At 38.3% G+C, this 23,341-nt stretch overlaps 1 protein-coding gene and 1 non-coding gene across 7 annotated transcripts in view; one reads left to right on the forward strand and one right to left on the reverse strand.

Moving 5' to 3' along the window:
• The window catches only part of ASB12 (ankyrin repeat and SOCS box containing 12), a 174,973-nt gene that overhangs the window by 137,778 nt on the left and 13,854 nt on the right, over nucleotides 1-23,341 (reverse strand). Inside the window, exon 2 of one of the 6 annotated variants that reach the window (XM_057495620.1) lies at nucleotides 18,845-18,973. The exons of the other annotated variants lie outside the window; for them this stretch is intronic. The gene's annotated coding sequence lies outside the window, so the exon portion shown is untranslated. The remainder of the gene's footprint in view (nucleotides 1-18,844; nucleotides 18,974-23,341) is intronic. 6 annotated transcript variants of the gene reach the window in all.
• On the forward strand, nucleotides 16,989-17,095 carry LOC118916150 (U6 spliceosomal RNA). The gene has a single exon (XR_005026303.2). It is a non-coding gene; the product is annotated as a U6 spliceosomal RNA (small nuclear RNA).

Genomic DNA, 23,341 nt, shown 5'->3' on the forward strand with positions numbered 1-23,341 from the left:
TCATCTTCTGGTAGGACTCTTCCAGAGAGTGCTGATGTTGGAAGTTCTTCTTCATATCGTATCTTAGTTCATTTCCTGGGTAGCCAAATTAGGCTTTGATCCTCTGGATAAAAACAAACAGACCCTTTGCCAACACTTTGATATGCTCTTTATACCATTGTGTATAACTCATTGGAGGTCACCACACAGGAACTTTTTTTTTTTTTTTTTAAGGGAAAGGAATATTATAAGAAAAACATGCCTCCATAGCCGATCATCTGACACCCTTTAAGTGTTCAAAATTAAGGATATTTAAAGCATACATTAACTGTTGATTTACAGTTAGTTTTATCCTATCAGGGAGTAATCCCCTTTCCTTTCTATTTTTTTTGTAATCATTATTCTACACTTACATGAAGAATATTATGTTTACTAGGCTCTCCCCTATACCAGGTCCCCCTTATAAACCCCTTTACAGTCACTGTCCATTAGCATAGCAAAATGTTGTATAATCACTACTTGTATTCTCTGTGTTGTACAGCCCTCCCCTTTCTCCCACCCCGCCCATTATGCATGCTAATCTTAATACCCCCTTCTTCTTCCCCACACCTTATCCCTCCCTACCCACCCATCCTACACAGTCCCTTTCCCTTTGGCACCTGTTAGTCAATTCTTGGGTTCTGTGATTCCGCTGATATTGCGTTCCTTCAGTTTTTCCTTTGTTCTTATACTCCACAGATGAGTGACATCATTTGGTATTTCTCTTTCTCTGCTTGGTTTGCTTCACTGAGCATAATACCCTCTATTTCCATCCATGTTGTTGCAAATGGTAGCATTTGTTTTCTTCTTATGGCTGAGTAATATTCCATTGTGTATATGTACCACATCTTCTTTATCCAGTCATCTACTGATGGACACTTGGGTTGCTTCTACTTCTTGGCTACTGTAAATAGTGCTGAGACAAACATGGGGGTGCGTCTGTCTTTTTCAAACTGGAGTGCTGCATTCTTAGGGTAAATTCATAGGAGTGGAATTCCTGGGTCAAATGGTAAGTGAATTTTGAGCATTTTGAGGAAAATCCATACTGCTTTCCACAATGGTTGAACTAATTTCCATTCCCACCAGCAGTGTAGGAGGGTTCCCCTTTCTCCACAGCCTTGCCAACATTTGTTGTTGTTTGTCTTCTGGATGGCAGACATCCTTACTGGTGTGAGGTGATACCTCATTGTAGCTTTAATTTGCATTTCTCTGATAATTGGCGATGTGGAGCACCTTTTCATGTGTCTGTTGGCCATCTAAATTTCTTTTTTGGAGAACTGTCTGTTTAGTTCGTCTGCCCATTTTTTCATTGGGTTATTTGTTTTTTGTTTGATGAGGCATGTGAGCTCTTTATATATTTTGGACGTCAAGCCCTTATCGGAATTGTCATTTACAAATATATTCTCCCATCCTGTAGGGTTCCTTTTTGTTCTATTGATGGTGTCTTTTGCTGTACAGAAGCTTTTCAGCTTAATATAGTCCCACTTGTTCATTTTTGCTGTTGTTTTCCTTGCCCGGGTAGATATGTTCAAGAAGAGGTCACTCATGTTTATGTCTAAGAGGTTTTTGCCTATGTTTTATTCCAAGACTTTAATGGTTTCATGACTTACATTCAGGTCTTTGATCCATTTTGAGCTTACTTTTGTATACGGGGTTAGAAAATGGTCCAGTTTCATTCTCCTCCATGTAGCTGTCCAGTTTTGCCAGCACCATCTGCTGAAGAGACTGTCATTTCGCCATTGTATGTCCATGGCTCCTTTATCAAATATTAATTGACCATATATGTTTGGGTTAATGGCTGGAGTCTATAGTCTGTTCCACTGGTCTGTGGCTCTCTTCTTGTGCCAGTACCAAATTGTCTTGATTACTATGGCTTTATAGTAGAGCTTGAAGTTGGGGACTGAGATCCTCCCCTACTTTATTCTTCTTTCTCAGGATTGCTTTTCGGGGTCTTTGGTGTTTCCATATGAATTTTTGAATTATTTCTTCCAGTTCATTGAAGAATGTTGCTGGTAGTTTGATAGGGATTGCATCAAATCTGTATATTGCTTTGGGCAGGATGGCCATTTTGACGATATTAATTCTTCCTAGCCACGAGCATCGGATGAGTTCCATTTGGTAGTGTCCCCTTTAATTTCTCTTAAGAGTGAGTTGTTGTTTTCAGAGTAGAAGTCTTTCACTTCTTTGGTTAGGTTTATTCCTAGGTATTTTATTCTTTTTGATGCAATTGTGAATGGAGTTGTTTTCCTGATTTCCCTTTCTGTTGGTTCATTGTTAGTGTATAGGAAAGCCACAGATTTCTGTGTGTTGATTTTGTATCCTGCAACTTTGCTATATTCCGATATCAGTCCTAGTAGTTTTGGGGTGGAGTCTTTACGGTTTTCTTATGTACAATATCATGTCATCTGCACATAGTGACAGTTTAACTTCTTCTTCACCAATATGGATTCCTTGAATTTCTTTGTTTTGTCTGATTGCCGTGGCTAGGACCTCCAGTACTATGTTAAATAACAGTGGGGAGAGTGGGCATCCCTGTCTACTTCCCGATCTCAGAGGAAAAGTTTTCACCTTCTCGCTTTTAACTATAATGTTGGCTGTGGGTTTATCATAAATGGCCTTTATTATGTTGAGGTACAAGTCCTCTATTCCCATTTTGTTGAGAGATTTTATCAAGAATGGATGTTGAATTTTGTCAAATGCTTTTTCAGCATCTACGGAGATGATCATGTGGTTTTTGTCTTTCTTTTTGTTGATGTGGTGGATGATGTTGATGGATTTTTGAATGTTGTACCATCCTTGCATCCCTGGGATGAATCCCACTTGGTCATGGTGTACGATCCCTTTGATGTATTTTTGAATTCGGTTTGCTAATATTTGGTGAGTATTTTTCCATCTACATTCATCAGGGATATTGGTCTGTAGCTTTCTTTTTTGCTGGGGTCTTTGCCTGGTTTTGGTATTAGGGTGATGTTGGCTTCATAGAATGAGTTTGGGAGTATTCCCTCTTCTTCTATTTTTTTGGAAAACTTTAAGGAGAATGGGCATTATGTCTTCCCTCTATGTCTGATAAAATTCCGAGGTAAATCCATCTGGCCCGGGTGTTTTGTTCTTTGGTAGTTTTTTGATTACCGCTTCAATTTCATTGCTGGTAATTGGTCTGTTTACATTTTCTTTTTCTTTCTGGGTCAGTCTTGGAAGGTTGTATTTTTCTAGGAAGTTGTCCATTTCTCCTAGGTTTCCCAGCTTGTTAGCATATAGGTTTTCATAGTACTCTATAATAATTCTTTGTATTTCTTTGGGGTCCGTTGTGATTTTTCCTTTCTCGTTTCTGATTCTGTTGATTTGTATTGACTCTCTTTTCCTCTTAATAAGTCTGGCTAGAGGTGTATCTGTTTTGTTTATTTTCCCGAAGAAGCAGCTCTTGGTTTCATTGATTTTTGCTATTATTTTATTCTTCTCAATTTTATTTATTTCTTCACTGATCTTTATTATGTCCGTCCTTCTGCTTACCTTAAGCCTCATTTGTTCTTCTTTTTCCAATTTCGATAATTGTGACATTAGACCATTCATTTGGGATTGTTCTTCCTTCTTTAAATATGCCTGGATTGCTATATACTTTCCTCTTCAGACTGCTTTTGCTGTGTCCCACAGAAGTTGGGGCTTTGTGTTGTTGTTGTCATTTGTTTCCATATATTGCTGGATCTCCATTTCAATTTGGTCGTTGATCCATTGATTATTTAGGAGCATGTTGTTAAGCCTCCATGTGTTTGTGAGCCTTTTTGCTTTGTTTGTACAGTTTATTTCTAGTTTTTTGCCTTTGTGATCTGAAAAGTTGGTTGGTAGTATTTCAATCTTTTGGAATTTACTGAGACTCTTTTTGTGGCCTAGTATGTGGTCTATTCTGGAGAATGTTCCATGTGCACTTGAGAAGAATGTGTATCCTGTTGCTTTTGGATGTAAAGTTCTGTAGATGTCTATTAGGTCCATCTATTCTAGTGTGTTGTTCAGTGCCTCTGTGTCCTTACTTATTTTCTGTCTGGTGGATCCGTCCTTTGGAGTTTGTGGTGTGTTGTAGTCTCCCAGAATGAATGCATTGCATTCTATTTCCTCCTTTAGTTTTGTTAGTATTTGTTTCACATATGTTGGTGCTCCTGTATTGTGTGCATATATATTTATAATGGTTATATCCTCTTGTTGGACTGAGCCCTTTATCATTATGTAATGTCCTTCTTTATCTTTTATTACTTTCTTTATTTTGAAGTCTGTTTTGTCTGATACCAGTATTGCAACACCTGCTTTTTTCTCTCTGTTGTTTGCATGAAATATCTTTTTCCATCCCTTGACTTTAAGTCTGTGCATTTCTTTGGGTTTGAGGTGAGTCTCTTGTAAGCAGCATATGGATGGGTCTTGCTTTTTTTTATCTGTTCTATTACTCTGTGTCTTTTGATTGGTTCATTCAGTCCATTTACATTTAGGGTGATTATTGAAAGGTATGTAGTTATTCCCATTGCAGGCTTTACGTTTGTGGTTACCAAAGGTTCAGTGTTAGCTTCTTTACTATCTTACTAAGTTATCTAGCTTGTTGAGCTATTATAAAATGGTCTGATGATTCTTTATTTCTCTCCCTTCTTATTCCTCCTCCTCCCTTCTTCATATGTTGGGTGTTTTGTTGTGTGCTCTTTTTAGGAGTGCTCCCATCTAGAGCAGTCCCTGTAAGATGCCCTGTAGAGGTGGTTTGTGGGAGGCAAATTCCCTCAACTTTTGCTTGTCTGGGAATTGTTTAATCCCTCCTTCATATTTAAATGATAATCGTGCTGGATACAGTAGTCTTGGTTCGAGGCCCTTCTGTTTCATTGCATTAAGTATATCATGCCATTCTCTTCTGGCCTGTAGGGTTTCTGTTGAGAACTCTGATGATAGCCTGATGGGTTTTCCTTTGTAGGTAACCTTTTTTTCTCTCTGGCTGCCTTTAATACTTTGTCCTTGTCTTTGATCTTTGACATTTTTATTATTATGTATCTTGGTATTGCCCTCCTTGGATCCCTTGTCATGGCAGTTCTGTGTTCCTCTGTGGTCTGAGAGGCCATTTCCTCCCCTAGTTTGGGGAAGTTTTCAGCAATTATTTCTTCAAAGACACTTTCTATCCCTTTTTCTCTCTTCTACTTCTTCTGGGACCCCTATAATGCAGATATTGTTCCAGTTCGATTGGTCACTCAGCTCTCTTAGAATTCTTTCAGTCCTGGAGATCCTTTTATCTCTGTCTGCATTAGCTTCTCTGCGTTCCTCTTCTCTGTTTTCTAGTCCATTAATGGTCTCTTGCATCTCGTGCATTCTGTTTTGAAGTTCTTCCAGAGCTTGTTTTATTTCTGAATTCTCCTTCCTTAGTTCTTGCATATTTCTCTGCAAGTCCATCAGCATGGTTATGACTTTTGTTTTGAATTCTTTTTCAGGAAGACTGGTTATATCTATCTCCCCAGGTTCCTTCTCAGGGGAAGATGTAGCAGATGCCGAAGCTGTCTGGGTTATTCTTGTCTGGATCATATTTTTTTGCCTTTTCATGTTGATAGGTGCTGTTGACTGTCAGCTGGGAAGGCCAAACTTTCCACTTGCTACTGGCCTTTCTTTACTGGGACAACTGCGACCCCTAGTTGCTTGTGTTGGTTAATTGCGTTTAGACTGGGTCTTTGTGTCTTGCCCGGCCAGTATGGAGGAAGCTCCCTTGCTGAGGGCTTGGCCAGCCATAGGCTGCTTCTCTGCTTTCACTGGGCCCCGGAGGGGTAATGGATGGGGGTTGTTTGGCTGTTTACCTCCGTGAGGGGTCTCAGAGCTGTTGCCCAGGGGGTTAGTTCGCCCGGTTTTCCCTGTAATTTCCAGCTGCTGGACTGTGACCTGTGTTGTTTCCGTCCAGCTGTTGCATCCCTGTCCCTTTAAGACTTTCAAAAACCACTCGCTTTCCTTTGTCACAGGGGCATCAGCTTTGGAACCTGCTCAGAGGTCTTGCTGACCTGTTTACCTAGCTTCCAGCCAGGCTGCTTCTCTGCTTTCGCTGAGCCCCAGAGGGGTAATGGATGGGGGGCTGTTTGGCTGTTTACCTCCATGAGGGGTCTCAGAGCTGTTGCCCAGGGGGTTAGTTTGCCTGGTTTTCCCTGTAATTTCCAGCTGCTGGACTGTGACCTGTGTGGTTTCCGTCCAGCTGTTGCATCCCTGTCCCTTTAAGACTTTCAAAAACCACTCGCTTTCCTTTGTCACCGGGGCATCAGCTTCGGAACCCACTCAGAGGTCTTGCTGACCTGTTTCCCTAGCTTCCAGCCCTCCACACATGCACTGTGTCTGCGCTCTGGTGCGGATGGCTAGGGCTGGGTGTTTAGCAGTCCTGGCCCCCCTCTCCCTCCCCACTCCGACTCCTCTCCTCCCACTGGGAGCTGGGGTGAGAGGCTCTCGGGTCCCGCCAGGCTGGGGTTTGTATCTTACCCCTTTCACCAGGCGCTGGGCTCTCGCACGTGTGGATGTAGTCTGGCTGTTGTACTGTGTCTTCTGGTCTCTCTTTTAGGATTAGTTTTATTTGTTGTATTTTAAAAAATATATGTTTTTGGGAGGAGATTCCCACTGTCCTACTCACGCCGCCATGTTGGCTCTGCCTGAGTGCTATTTGTATTTTGATAGGGATTGCATTAACTCTGTAGATTGCTTTAGGCAGGATGGCCATTTTGACAATATTAATTCTTCCTAGGCAAGAACATGCGATGAATTTCCATTTATTAGTGTCCTCTTTAATTTCTCTCAAAAGTGTCCTGTAGTTTTCAAGGTATAGATCTTTCCCTTCCTTGGTTAATTCTTACGTATTTTATTCTTTTTTATGCAGTTGTGAATTGAAATGTTTTCCTGATTTCTCTTTCTGTTAGTTCACTGTTAAGTGTATATGAATGCAACAGATTTCTCTGTATTAATTTTGTATCCTGCAACTTTGCTGAATTCAGACATTATTTCTATAGAAGTTTTGAAGTAGATTTTTTAGGGCTTTTTATGTACAATATCATGTCATCTGCAAACAGTGACAGTTTCACTTCTTCCTTACCAATCTGGATGCCTTTTATTTCTTTGTGTTGTCTGATTGTTGGTGACTAGGACCTACAATATTATGTTGAATAAGAGTGGAGAGAATGGGCATCCTGGTCTTATTCCTGATCTTAGAGGGAAACATTTCATCTTTTCACTGTTAAGTATGGTGTTTGCTGTGGGTTTGTCATATATTCCCTTAATTATGTTTAGGTACTTGCCCTGTATACCCATTCTGTTGAGTGTTTTTACACGAATGGGTGTTGAATTTTGTTAAATGCTTTTCAGCATCTATGGAGATGATCATTTGATTTCTGTCCTTTTTATTAATAGTGGATGATGTTGATGGATTTTTTAATACTGTACCATTCTTGCATCCCTGGGATGAATCCCACTTGATCAGGATATATGAATCTCTTGATGTATTTTTGAATTCGGTTTGCTAATACTTTGTTGAGTACTTTTGTATCTATGTTTATCAGGGATATTGGTCTGTAATTTTCTTTTTTGTTGGGGTCTTTGCCTGGTTTTGGCATTAGAGTGATGCTGCCTTTATAGATATCCTAGCACAGTGCTAGGATTTTGCAGAGATTTGGCATGTCTTCTCCTGCAAGTATGGTGCCCCTTCCTGCCCTCTGAATCTTGCACCCACTTCCTCTGCCTGTGCCAGGCAGTTGAATACTGGCAGCAACCTCTGAGTCTGGCCTGGTTAGCTGCACACTGGGAGAGGACTCAGTGTGGTTGCTGTGGGCAGGGCTGATCCCTGGCTGGTTCTCAGCAGTGGCAGGTCAGCAGGTTTGCTTGTAGTGCCGGCAGGGGGGAATGAATGGCAGGCTGCTTATCACCGTGAGGGGCTTTGGAGCTGCATTGCCAGCCAGGGGGTTAGGGCACCTGAAGTTTCCTAAGATTCCAGCCTGCTGAGCTGAGTGTGCTGGGACGATTTTGTTCACCAATTAAATCCTTGTCCCTTTAAGACTTTTAAACCACCCACTTTTCTTTTGTCCCAGGGTAGCTGGCTGTGGGGACCCACTTGCAGTCTCCATCTCAGATTTTACTTTTCTGTTTGTATAATATCCAGTACACCATGCAATGTGTATCTGTGCTACCAGTGCAGATTACTGGCGCTAGTTATTTAGCAGTCCTGTGCTTCCACTCCCTCCTCACTCTGATTCTTTTCCTCCCACCAGTGAGCTGGGGTTGAGGGAGTGCTCAGGTCTGCCAGGTCATGGCTTTGTATCTTACCCTTTTCATGGGATGCTGAGTTCTCAGAGATGTAGATGTAGCCTGGCTGTTGTACTGTATCTTCTGGTCTCTCTTTTAGGAATAGTTGTATTTGTTGTATTTTCAAAAAATATATATGATTTTCAGAGGAAATTTGTGCTGCCCTACTCATGCCGCCATCTTAAGGCAGCCCCCTCTTAGGTAGGTTTTTGATTACCAGTTCAATTTCGTTGCTGGTAATTGGTCTGTTCAGATTTTCTGATTCTTCCTTGGTCAGCCTTGGAAGGTTGTACTTTTCTAGAAAGTTGTCCATTTCTTCTAGTTTATCCAGTTTGTTAGCATATAATTTTTAATAGTATTCTCTAATAATTCTTTGTATTTCGGTGGTGTACATAGTGATTTTTCCTTTTTCATTTCTGAATATGTTTTTGGGTGTAGATTCTCCTTTTTTTCTTGGTAAGTTTGGCTAGGGGTTTTTCTATTTTGTTTATTTTCTCAAAGAACCAGCTCTTGGTTTCATTAATTTGTTCTATTGTTTTTGTCTTGTTAATTTTATTTATGTCTGCCCTGACCTTTATTATGTCCCTCCTTCTACTGGCTTTGCATCACATTTGTTCTTCTTTTTCTTGTTTATTGTGAGTTTAGATTTTTCATTTGGGGTTGTTCTTCCTTGAGATGAGCCTGTATTGATATATACTTTTCTTTTATAACTGCCTTTGCTGTGTCCCACAGAAGTTGGGGTGTTCAGTTGTGTTTTCATTTGTCTCCATATAGTGCTTGATCTCTGTTTTAATTGATTATTTAGGAGCATGTGGTTTAGCCTCAGTGTGTTTCTGGGCTTTTTTGTTATATTTGCACAATGTATTTCTAGTTTCATACCTCAGTCGTCTGAGAAGCTGGTTGCCACAATTTCAATGTTTCTAAATTTAGTTAGGCTCTTTCTGTGGGCTAGTGTGTGATCTATTCTGGAAAATGTTCCATGTGCACTTGAGAAGAATGTGTATCCTGTTGCCTTTGGTGGAGTATTCTGTAGATGTCAGTTAGGTCCATCTGTTCTAATGTGTTGTTCAGTGCCTCTTTCTCCTTACTTTCTGTCTGGTGATCTGTGCTTTGGAGTGAGTGGTGTGAATTCTTCTGAAATAAATGTATCGCATTCTATTTCCCACTTTAATTCTGGTAGCATTTATGGCACATATTTGGGTGCTCCTATGTTGGGTGCATAGATATTCATAATGGTTATATCCTCTTGTTGGACTGACCCCTTTATTATTATGTAATGCCCTTATTTGTCTCTTGTTACTTTGAATTGAAGTCTATTTTATCTGATAAAGTATTGGAACATCTGTTTTTTATCCCTATTGTTTGCATGAAACATCTTTTTCCATCCCTTCACTTTTAGTCCGTGTAGGTCTTTTGGTTTGAAGTGAGTCCTTGAATGCAGCATATAGATGGGTCTTGCTTTTTTAACCATTCTGTATCTCTATGTCTTTTGATTGCTGCATTCAGTCCATTTAGATTTAGGGTGATTATCGATAGATATGTACTTATTGCCATTTCAGGCTTTGGATTCATGTTAACCAAAGGTTCAAGGGCAGCTTCTTTACTATCGAACAGTCTAACTTAACTCGCTTATTACGCTTTTACAAACACAATCTGAAATTTTTTTCTCCCTTCTTCTTCCTCCTCCACTCTTTATATGTCTGGGGTCATATTCTGTACTCTTTGTGTATCCCTTGACTGACTTTGTGGGTAGCTGATTGCTTTTGCATTTGGTTAGTATTTAATTGGTCTACTTCCTGTAGTGTGGTTTTATTTCCTCTGGTGACAGCTATTTAGCCTTACACACACTTCCGCTTAGAGCAGTCCCTTTAAAATACACTGTAGAGGTGGTTTGTGGGAGGTAAATTCCCTCAACTTTTGCTTATCTGGGAATCATTTAAACCCTCCTTCAAATTTAAATGATAATCTTGCTGGGTATTCTTGGTTCAAGACCCTTCTGCTTCACTTCATCAAATATATCTTGCCATTCCCTTCTGACCTGTAAGGTTTCTGCTGATAAGTCTGACAGTCAGCCTGATGGATTTTCCTTTGTAGGTGATCTTTTTCCTCTCTCTAGCTGCTTTTAATACTCTGTCCTTATTTTTTATCTTTCCCATTTTAATTATTATATGTCTTGGTGTTGTCCTACTTGGGTCCCTTTTGTTGGGATATCTGTGTGCTTCCATGGCCTGAGAGACTATTTCCTTCCCCTGACTGGGGAAGTTTTCAGCAATTATTTCTTCAAAAGCACTTTGTATCACTTTTTGTCTCTCATCTTGTTTCCCTAAAATGCAAATATTGTTCCGTTTGCATTGGTAACACAGTTCTCAATATTCTTTCATTCCTAGAGATACTTTTTTCTCTCTGTGCCTCAGCTTCTTTGTATTCCTGTTCTCTAATTTCTATTCCATTTACTTTCTGCTCTACCTCATCTAATCTGCTTTTAAAGCCCTCCATTGTTTATTTCATTTCAGTTATCTCCCTCAGGAATTCGGCCCTTAGGTCTTGAATATTTTTCTGTAGCTCCATCAGCATGCTTATGACTTTTATTTTGAATTCTTTTTCAGCAAGATTGGTGATTTCAGTCTCACCTAGCCCTCTTTCTGGTGTTTGATGGATTTTGTACTGAACAATTTTCTTCTGCCTTTTCATAGTACTGGAGCAATGGGAGTGGACACACACGAGTGGTGTGTCAGCTCAGAGGACAAAGTCCCTTCCTACTTCGCACTTGCAGTGTCTGTCTCACTGTCTGTGCCAGTTTCTGTGTGCAGGGAGTGGCCTCTGGGTTAATCCCCTAACCTGGCAGAGTAGCCCTCAGGATGGCCTAGGGTAATGGTGGGGTTCGCAGGTGAGTGGTGTGAGTTCTTCCACAAGGACAAAGCCCTTTCGTGCTTCCAGTTGCAGTGCCTGTCTCCACTGTCTGTGTAGGTAGCCACACGCAGGAAGCGGCTTCTGGGTTAATCCACTGAACTACCATAGGCAGGGCTGCCCTCCTGCTGGCCTAGGTGATGGCGAGGTTCACAGGAGAGCAGTGCAGGTATTTGCATTGTGGGCAAAGCCTGTTCATGCTTCCCTGTCACTGTGCCTGTCTCTTCTGTCTTTGCCAGTTAACCATGTGCAGGGAGCAGCCTCTGGTTCATCTCTTAAACTGCCATGGGCAGGATGGCCTAGGGCAATGGCAGGTGTCACTGTCTGCAGGGAGGGTTCCTGGTTGCAGTGCCTGTCACCACTATCTGAGCCAGTTAGCCACACACAGGGAGAAGCCTCTGTGTTAAGCTGTGTAGTTGCTGTAGGCAGGGCTACCTTCTGGCTGGTCTTCAGCAATGGCAAGGACAGTGGGTTTGCATTCAGGTTCTGTGGGGAGGAAGGAGCAGCAGGCTGCTTATCATGGTGAGGGACCTCAGGACTGTGTTGCCAACCAGGGGAATAGTGCACCTGAAGCTCCTGAAAGTTCCCAAACTGATGGGCTGAGTGTGCTGGGATGATTTTGTCCACCTGTTCCTTATCCTAAACACTTGCCCCTTTAGCAGCCTTCTGACTGTTGAGAAGTCTTTTAAAATGCCTCCTTTTCTTTTGTTCCAGGGCAGCCATTGTGGAAACCTGTTCACAGACTTAGTTTCTGACTTTTGTTTTCAGCCCCTCTAATCTCCAGAGCACCATGCAATGTGGGTCTGTGCTCCCGGGGTAGAATTTTAGGACTGAGTATTTAGCAGTCCTGTGCTTCCACTCCCTCCCTGCTCTGATTCTCTTCCTCCTGCTGGTGATCTGGGGTTGGGGGAGTGCTTGGGTCTCACTGGGTAGCAGCTTTTTACTTTACCCTTTTCCATGAGAGGTTTACTTCTCCCAGATGTAGACTGATTGTTGTACTCTTACTTCTGGTCACTTTTTTAGGGGTAGTTGTATTTGCTGTATTTTCAAAATATATGTGGTTTTGGGAGATTTATACCACACTTCTCACACCACCATCTTTTCTTGCTCCTCAGTTTATACTTATTTTTTTAAGTGTTTTAACTACTCTAATTCCATTGCTTTTTCCATATGAGTATTAGAATATTAACTGTACCTCCAAAAAATCTTGCTGAATTTTGATAAGAGATATATTATGCTTGTATATCAATTTGAAAATGGACATCTTTACTATTTTAAGTTTTCCAATCTCTGAATATCCTGTTCTTTCCCATTTATATGTTTGTTGATTTCTCATCAGTATTTTGTAGTTTTCAGCATACAAAATCTATATATGTTGTGTTAGATTTCCACTTAGGTATTTCTCACTTTTTAGATAGACTGGATGGAATGTTTCCAGGTTACAAATTCTTCTGTGTATGGCAAAAAACACATAATATTAAAATTGCCACCTCAACCATTTTGGAGCATACAGTTCAGTAGTGTTAAGCATCTTCACATCACAGGCTCCCCCTGCTTACAAAAGTTCACATTATGCCTCTTTGCTTTTACAAAACACCTACCATTTTTCACTAACTGAAAGAAATCAGAGCAGAATTTTCACTTTTATGAAATAATTGCTTCTTCATTTTATACCAATTTGGCTTATAAGAATGCTTTATAGAAACTGTGTACTTTTGGATAGTGGGGGGAACTTGTACAACATATCTCTAGAACTTATAAATTTTGTAACACTGAAACTTTCACTTACTAAACACTCATTTCCTCCTCACCTGTCAGTAGACTTCCCAACTACCTTTCTACTTTGTTTATATAATTTTGACTACTTTAGGTACTTCATATAAGTGGAATAATACAGTATTTATCCTTCTGCAACTGGCTTCTTTCATTTAGCATAATTTGCAAATGTCATCTCCCACTCTCTAGTTTGCCTTTTCAGTCACTTCAGAAAGCCCTCTAATACACAAAAGATATACTTTTAATAATAATCAAGCCAATTTTACAGATATTTGTCTTTTGCTGCCTGTGGTTTTAGTGTCATATCCAAAAAATAATTGCCAAATCCAATGTCATAAAGAGTTTCCCTATGTTCTAAGAATTTTATAGTTTAGCTTTAACATGTCAATCTTTAATCCATTCTGAGTTGATTTTTGTATATGGTGTAAGGTAAGGAACCAACTGCATTCTTTTGCCTGAGGATATCCATTCTTCCCAGCACCCTTTGTTGAAGAATGTTCTTTCCATATTGAATGGTCTTGGTACCCTTGTTGAAAATCTGATGACAATATATGCAAGGGTTTATTTCTACACTCTCTATTCTGTTGTGTTGGTCTGTTTGGCCTTATGCCAGTACACTATTTTAATTACAGTAGATTTGTGGTAACTTTTAAAATCTGAAAGGGTGAACCCTCCATATTTGTTCTTATATTTTAAGATTGTTATGGCTATTCAGGATCTTATGTATTTCATTTTGGGGGCAATTATAAATTGTTTTATTTCACAGATAGATGCAAACACAATTTATTTTTGTATGTTCATTTTCTATCCTGTGACTGTGCTGAACTCATCTATTAGTTTTAAGAGCTTTTAAAAATTTTTATTAGATTATTTGGGATTATCTATATAAACTGTCATGTCATCTATAAATAAAAGATTTTTATATCTTTCTTTCCAATTTCTATGATTGTTTAATTTATTTTTCCTACCTTAAGGCTCTGGCTAGGACTTCAGTTTAAGCTGCAAAAGGTGGTAAGAAAAAAATTGCCAGAAGGGGCAGTACAGACATTGTTCAAAAAATATAGTGGTTGTATATTTAGACCTCCCTGATAGTGTACCAATGGTTGGAGTCAGGGGCTTGTTTTCCCGTCTTGGAACTTTCTCTGAGCTAGAGTGTCCTCTGGACAATGTTGAAATAATTTAAAGGCAAATGTACTAGCATAGCCTTCTAGGGCAAGTAGCAAACAGAATGAAAAGTCTGGAAAAGAAAAAGCTTGGCAAGGAGATACATAGGAAAATAAGGGCACTGAAAAGCTCTTGTATATACCAGGGAATATAAGAGTTCAAGTACATATCCAGAGCTGGACACATCCTCAGAAAAGACCTGATAAGGCTCTAAGCTTTCACTTGTGACTGACTTTTAAGCTCTGTACAAGTGGGAAGTGAAGGTAAGAGAATTTTAAATGGCCTGGCTAAACACTGAAAATATACATCAACATAAAGTGAATCTGCAAAGACATGAAACTTTATTTTTATTTTTTTGACATTTAAGCTAATCTATCAAATCACTAGCTGACTACTAAGCTAATAATAGAAAGACAATTCAGTCACCACACATGACAAAGAATATAGTCTTGACAAAAATGGTTTAGAAAAGTCATTAAATCAAACACAAGCAGCAAGAACAAAAAGTCCTAAAGGGGGGGTAGAATCTTATTTCCAGAATTATAATATTCAAATTTTCCAGTTTTCTACAAAAAATTATGAGGGATGAAAAGAAACAAGAAAGTATGGCCCACTCACAGGAAAGAAAGAAACTAACAGAAATAGTTTAAGAAACTGTTAAGCCCAGGCATTGTTCTTCAGTCATTTTAAATATGCTCAAAGAACTAAAGGAATCCCAAAGAAAGAAATCTCACCAAAGAAAAAGCATCAATAAAGACATTATAAAAAGGAACCGAACAGAAATATTGGAAATGAAAAGTATAATAAATGAAATGAAAAATTCATTAGACAGATTCCATAACATATTTGAGCAGGCAGAAGAATGAATTAATTAACTTGAAGACAGGCCCATTAAGATTACCCATTCTAAGGAGCAGAAATAAATAACAACAATGAAAAGTGAAGTCTAAGGGATCTGTGGAAGACCATCATCAAGCATACCAACATATACATTATGGTAGTCCCAGAAGGATAGAAGAGATAGAAAGGGGCAGAAAGAGTATCTGAAGACACAGTGGCTAAAAATATCCTAAATTTGATGAATGATATGAATCTACACACCTAAAAAGCTCAATAAACTCCAAGTAGGATGAATTCAAAGAAATCTACGCTTAGATACATATGTACATATATATATATATATATATATATATATGTAATATACATATATATGAACTGAAGGGGTTAATCATTAGTAGACTTGCCCTACAAGAAAAACTAAAAGGTATGAAATGAAAAGACACTTTATATTAATTCTAAGTCATACAAAGAAATAAAGAATACCAGTAAAGGTAGCTAATTAGGTAAATATAAAAGTCAACATTATTGCATTTTTGGTTTGTAGTTCCTTTTCCTGCATAAATTTTTTTTTTAAATAGTAATTATATGTCTATATTGATGGGCATATGATGCATGAGATGTAATTTTTGACAACAATAACATAGAGAAATGGAGCTATATAGGAGCAGAGATTAAAGCAAAATTGGTATTAATTGAAACAAGAGTGATATGGATTTAAGATGTTAATTGTAATTCTCAGGATAACCACTAAGAAAATAACTAAAAAATATACAAAAAGGAAAGGAGAAAGGAATCAAAATGATACATTTAAAAACTCAATTTAACACAAAAGAAAGCTGTAATAGAGAAATTAGAGAATAAAAGATATATATGTATATATAGAAAATAAATAGCAAAGTGACAGAAGTCCTTCCTTATAATTATTTTTAATATAAATGGACTAAATTATCTAATTAAAAGGCAAAAGTTGGCAAAATGGATAAAAAATGTGGTTTAACTATATGCTGAATTCACTTTATAATCAAAGTAAAAAAAACTGAATAGGTACAGAAAGATATTCCATGCACATAGTAACCAAAAGAGAGCTGGTATGGCTATGCTAATAAAGACAAAATAATCTTTAATCCAAAAATTGTTACAAGAGACAAAGAAGGACATCATGCATTTGTAAAAGGGTCAATCCATCAAGAATATGTAATTAATTATAAACAAATATGTACCTAACAATAAAGCCCAAAACATATGGAGCAAACAGTTATGGAATTAAAGAAAGTTTTATAGTAATAGCTGGAGACTTCAATATCCCATTTGCTATAATGATAAAACAGTGAGACAACAGATCAGTAAGAAAAGATGGGACTTGAACATTTCATACCAAGTAGAACATAAAATACATATAGAACACTCTACATAACGATAACAGAATACATCTTTTTCTCAAATGATAAACATCATTCTCAAAATAGATATCATTCTACAGGACAAACATGTTAAGCCATAAAACAAGTCTTAATAAATTTAAAAACACTGAAATCATACTTAGTATATTCTCTGACAATGGAATGAAATTTGAAATCACTTTCAATAATAGAAGGAAAACTACAGAATTCACAAAAATGTGGAAATTAAACAACATGCTCTTAAACAACAATGAGTCAAAGAAAAAGTCATAAAGGAATTTAAAAAATACTTCAGGATGAATAAAAACAAAAATGCAACAAACTAAAACTTATGGTATATAGAGAAAGCAGTGCTGTGCTGTAAATGCATATGTTAAAAAGGAAGAAAGATTTCAAATAAATAATCTAACTTCAAATCAAATGGAATTAAACAAGAAGAGCAATTAAACTCAAAGGTAGCAGAGGGAGGAAATAATAAAGATTAGAACAGAGTTATATGAAATAAAAACTAGAAAAAATAGAGAAATCAACAAAAAACTAAAGTTGGTTCTTTGTAGAGATTAACACATCCAACAAACCTTTAAGCTACACTGATTAAGAAAAAGAGTGCTCACATTGATAGCATACATAATAAAACTGTAATGATACAAGGAAGATTAGCATGGCCTCTCTGAGAGGATACCATACAAATTTGTGAATCACTCCATATTTTACTGAGAGTAAAGCTTTAATATTTTCACCATAACAACAACAAAATGGTAATTATGTGAGGTAAAGGATTTGTTAACTACTCTTTTCTGGTAAACATTTCACCATATATACATGTATAAAATCATCATATGTTTAATATGTTTACCTTGAACTTACATAATTTCATGTTAATTATATTGCAATAAAGCTGGAAAAAAGTGCCAAGAATCCCTAAAAACCATCAAAAAGTATCATTTAATGTGTATTACCACCTCATGTACAGTATGCTTTTGATATTAAAGGAAGATATTTTGGCCTAAAAAAAAGAAAAAGAAATAAGATAATTACTAAAATCAAATGAAAGTGAGGACATTACCTCTGACCTTACAGAAATAGGGGAGATTATGAAAGAATACCAAACACAACTGCATGACAACAAATTACAGATGAAAGGAAATTTCTAGAAATACAAAATGTACCAAAACTGAATCAAAAGAAATTTAATAATTTAAACAGAACTATTACAAGTAAGGACATTGATTCAGTAATCAAAAACTTCCAAGAAAGAAAAGTCCAGTACCAGATGGCTTCATTGGTGAATTCTACTAAACATTTCAATAAAAATTAATAATTTTTTTCAAGGTCTTCCAAAAAATAAAAGAGGAAATACTTCCCAACTCATTCTATATGGTCACTATTACCCTATACCAAAGCCAGACAAGGACATTACAAGAAAACCAAACTACAGATCAATCTTCTTCGTGAATACACATGCAAAAATCCTCAGCAGTATACTAGCCAACTGAATGCAGTGGCATATAAGAGGATTATACACCATGACCAAATGAGATTCATCCTGGGAAAGCATGAGTGGCTCAACATATGAAAATAAATCAGTGTAATACACCATATTAATAGAATTAAGGAAAAAATAACATAATTATCTGCATCCTGACAGGATGCAGAAAAAACATTTGACATAATCTAATGGTCTTTCGTCACAAAAACACTCAACAAACTAGGGACAGAAGGGAATATCCTAAACATGATAAAGGTCATTTGTAAAAAGAAAAACTGCAACATCATACTCAGTGTAAAAAGACTGAAAACTTTCCCCCTAAGATCAGGAACAGGACAAGGATGCCCGCTTTCACTATGTCTATTCTAGACAGGGTAATTATGCAAGAAAAGGCATCCAAATTGGAAAGAAGTAGTAAAACTCTATTCAGAAAACATTATTTGCTAAATTTCTATTCAGAAATTATGTGATTTTACATATACCAAATCCTAGGGAATACATAAAATGAACTATTAGAGCTAACAAATATATTCATCTCTGTCTTGCACTAATTCAGTTGTGATCAGTAAGCACAGTGGCCTGTACTTTATATATTTTTGGAAAAGTTGAGCAAACAATACCAGCACTTTCTATTTCTCTGTTTTTTTCTTTTCCTTTTTGGGGAAAAGGATGGGGAAGAAGAGGAAGATACGGGGGAAGACTAAAAGCAATGAAATAACCTACATTCTGACTGGTGGTATCAGTACAAATCAATTATTATCTCTTGTTTATTTCCGTAAGCAAGTAACAACAAAGCCCTGAAAACCAAAAGGAGTGTGGTATTATTTTCAGAGGCAGCAAGGAATGGGTCATCTGGGAAGAGAGTATCTTATTTCATAGCTTGTGCAGATGATGGCAGCTATACAAAGAGAGGCAAAGCAGCTGAGGCCCTGGGGCCTGTTGTAAGAAAGGAGGGGAGAGTTTAGGAACTTACTGAATGTTGTACGGCACAGTACTGGGACTGAGCACCCCATACATAGTGATGCCTTTATACAGAGGGTTACTGAAGTCTGGTTTCCTCTGAACCAAGAAAGACCACACAGAATGCGTTTTCTCATAGACTCTGACAGAAAAGAAAAATAAGCCAAAAATTAAAAGTGGCAAGCAAGTAATCTCAACAGTCCTACTGAACTTGACAAGTAGCCAAATTTTATTAGTTAAATAACCCAACTCAAGAGAGAGGAATAAGATGACAGAAGGAAAATGGAAGTAAGTGCCTAATGAGCACTGATAGAGGAATGAATTATCTGGACTTAAATTTATCCTTTTTTTAATGAATAAGAGGTTAGAATAAGTTTCACATTGGAGAGCAGGGAATACTGAATCTAGTCTGTGCTGTAGAATAGCTATGTGATCTTAGCAATGACCCTAGCTCTTTCTGGACCTTTCTCCTTATCTGCATATTGTCTCGAAGGTCTCTTCCAAATCTACGATTCTATGAACTGATGTCCTTTCCAGTTTTAAAAAAATCTGGAATTGTTTTTAAAAACCTAGTAAGTTAACAGATAGCCAAAAGGGTCAATTTCTTGCTCTGAATTTAATTTTGTTTCAAGCCAGATTCTTGAGCAGTTAAAGACTGTGATATTTATATTGCAAAACTAATTTTTACACCTTAGTTGAGACCATGGGGAACTGCTTACCCAGCAAAGAAGTGCCTTAGTTAAACACCTCAAAAAGCATAGGATCCAATGGTCCCCAGTGACAGCTGCTGTACAAACATGCATAGAAAGTCATTTACACACACTACATAAAAGAAGCTCAAGAAGGAAAACAAAGAGGAGTAGTATGGGTGGTAGGACCTAAAATTGTAGTCTTGAACTTAAAATCCTCAGACCATTTCAATGAGGCCAAAGGCTCTGTATATCCATCTTTCTCATTTGTTGTTGGTTAAAACAGAAAAAAAAAATCTTGTAGAGTTAAGGTAACTAATATTTATTATTTACCATGTGTAATACCTAAATTCCAGACAATACCTAAAATATCTCACTAAAATTTCATAATAAAATCCTGTGAGATACTTTATCACAAATTACTAATGAGAAAAGGAGACAAAAATTTAATTTGCTAAGTATAAATTTAAAGCAGCAAGATTCATCACTATTCTGTGTTGACAAGAAAACAGAATCACAGATAGGTGATGTCATCTGGGATATGTCTTGGAGGGGTCTGAGAACTTAAGCTAACTGCTACTCAACCAACAGCTGTGAAACAAGAGTAGGTTGTAAGACAGCTACTTCCCTATTTGTTTTTTTTCCTGTCTCTAAACAAGAATACTTCCCATAGTAACTCTATCTTGTCAAACTCAAAAAGTATTTATTTTATATATTGTGTGATATTAGAGTTTAAGTCAAGTACAATTTCAACCACCTACAAGAGCTGGGAAGATAACATTAGAAGTAGAATAAAAATAAACTATAGGGAGTGGTGGCACTGTGGCAAACAAGAGTTTGCCTCATTCAAATGGAGCATCTGCTATTCAAGCTCTTGCTAATTATTGCCATGAGAAAATGCAGGTAATGTTGCAACAGCTCCTAATTTTTCAGCAGAATATCATGGCACAATGGCTTTTGTATTTAGGAAAAAAATTTCAAACTCACTGGATTTTTATGTGAAATATCCTGATATTTAAGTGTTAACAACTAATTCATAGTTAAAAAGTGTACTCCAGAGGAAGAGCCAAGACGGCAGAGTGAGTAGGGCAGCGGAAATTTCCTCCCAAAACCATATATATTTTTGAAAATACAACAAATACAACTAAGCCTAAAAGAAAGACCAGAAGATACAGTACAACAGCCAGGCTACATATACACCTGCGAGAACTCAGCACCTCACAAAGGGGGTAAGATACAAGCCGCAGCCCAGCGGAACCTGAGTGCGCCCTCCACCCCAGCCCAGCGGCAGGAGGAGAGGAGTTGGAGCAGGGAAGGAGTGGGATCCCAGAACTGCTAAATACTCAGCCCTAGTCACCCGCACTGGGAGCGCAGACACACATTGCATGGTATGCTGGATATTAGGGAAATGGAACAGTAAAATCTGCGAGTGGGTTCCCGCAGCCAGTGCACCTGGGAAAAAAGAAAAGCAAGTACTTACTGAAAGTCTTAAAGGGACAGGGGCCTCACAACTAGGCAGCAGCGTCCTGGCACACTCAGCCTAGCAGCTGGGAATCCCGGGGAATGCCAGGCACCCTAACCCCCGGTCGACAGCGCAGCTCTGAAGCCCCTCACGGTGATAAAACAGCCTCTTACCCATTCCCCCTCCGACGTGGCCCTGATAGTGCAGGGGAGCAGACACGGGAGCAGCCGCAAACACAGCAACTGCCCAGAGACTCCTCTGGAGCTGCCCAGGCCAGACTCAGAGGCCCTGCCGGCGCACGGCAGCCCAGCACAGATAGGGGAAGCTGGAACAGGGAGCGAGAGGTAGCCGTTCTGGCAGGAGAGCATACATGGTGTGCCTGCATCTCCCCATGGGGCTCTGGGCTGCCCTGATGGCTGCCCATGGGGGCTGAGGAAATAAAACCAGAAGCTGCACCCCGTGTGTGGGACATTGTTCTCCCAGAAGAAAAATGCGCCAACTGCCTTCGACTACCTCTATCACCAGGAAAAGGTAGAAGAATTTGATCCAGTCCAGAATTACCCAGACAACCCCTGAGAGGGAGGCAGGGGAGAAAGATTTAACCAATCTTCCTGAAAAAGAATTCAAAATAAAGGCCATAACCATGCTGATGGACCTGCAGAGAAATATGCAAGAGCTAAAGGATCAAGTTAGGAGAGAGCATAAAGAAATGAAACAATCTCTGGAAGGACTTAAGAGTAGATTGGATGAGGTGCAGGAGGCCATTAATGGAATATAAATCAGAGAACAGGAACACAGAGAAGCTGAGGCAGAGAGATATACAAGGATGTCCAGGAATGAAAGAAAATTACAAGAACTGTATGACCAATCCAAATGGAGCAATATTTGAATTATAGGGGTACCAGAAGAAAGAGAGAAAAAGGGATAGAAAGTGTCTTTGAAGAAATAATTGCTGAAAACTTCCCAAAACTGGGGGAGGAAATAGCCTCTCAGACCATGGAGGCCCACAGAACTCCCTACACAAGGGACCCAAGGAAGACAACACCAAGACATGTAATAATTAAAATGGCAAAGATCAAGGACAAGAACAGAGGATTAAAGGCAGCCAGAGAGAGAAAAAAGGTCTACAAAGGAAGGCCCATCAGCCTATCATCAGAATTCTCAACAGAAACCTTACAGGCCAGAAGAGAATGGCATGATATATTTAATGCAATGAAACAGAAGGGCCTTGAACCAGGAATACTGTGTGTATCCAGCATGATTATAATTTAAATATGAACGAGGGATTAAACAATTACCAGACAAACAAAAGTTGAGGGAATTTGCCTCCCACAGACCACCTCTACAGGATATTTTAAACGGACTGCTCTAGATGGAAGCACTCCTAAGGCTAAATAGATGTCACCAAAGAAAATAAAATCACACGAAAGAAAGCAGACCAACCAAATACTAACTAAAGGCAAAACATAAAATCAACTACTCACAAAAGCAGTCAAAAGAAACACAAAAGAGTACAGAATAAAACACCTAACATATAAAGAATGGAGGAGGAGGAATAAGAAGGGATAGTAATAAAGAATCACCAGACTGTGCTTATAAAAGCTTAATAAGTGAGTTAAGTTAGACAGTTAGATAGTAAAGAACCTACCCTTGAACCTTTGGTAACCATGAATCTGAAGCCTGCAATGGCAATAAGTACATAACTTTCAATAATCACCCTAAATGTAAATGGAATGAATGCACCAATCAAAAGACACAGAGAAACAGAATAGATAAAAAAGCCAGACCTATCTATATGCTGCTTACAATAGACTCACCTCAAACCCAAAGACATACACAGACTAAAAGTCAAGGGATGGAAAAACATATTTCATGCAAACAATAGGGAGAAAAAAGCAGGTGTTGCAGTATTAGTATCAGACAAAATAGACTTCAAAACAAAGAAACTAACAAGAGATAAAGAAGGACATTACATAATGATAAAGGGCTCAGTCCAACAAGACGATATAACCATTATAAATATATATGCACCCAACACAGGAGCACCAGCATATGTGAAATAAATACTAACAGAATTAAAGGAGAAAACAGAATGCAATGAATTCATTTCAGGAGACTTCAACACACCACGCACTCTAAAGGACAGATCCACCAGACCGAAAATAAGCAAGGACACAGAGGCACTAACAACATATAAGAAGAGATGGACCTAATAGACATCTACAGAACTCTACACCCAAAGGCAGCAGGATACACATTCTACTCAAGTGTACATGGAACATTTTCCAGAATAAACCACATACTAGGCCACAAAAAGAGCTTCAGTAAATTCAAAAAGATTGAAATTCTACCAACTAAC

This window comes from Manis pentadactyla, chromosome X (assembly GCF_030020395.1).
Source record: "Manis pentadactyla isolate mManPen7 chromosome X, mManPen7.hap1, whole genome shotgun sequence".
In the NCBI taxonomy this organism is placed as follows: Eukaryota; Metazoa; Chordata; class Mammalia; order Pholidota; family Manidae; genus Manis; species Manis pentadactyla.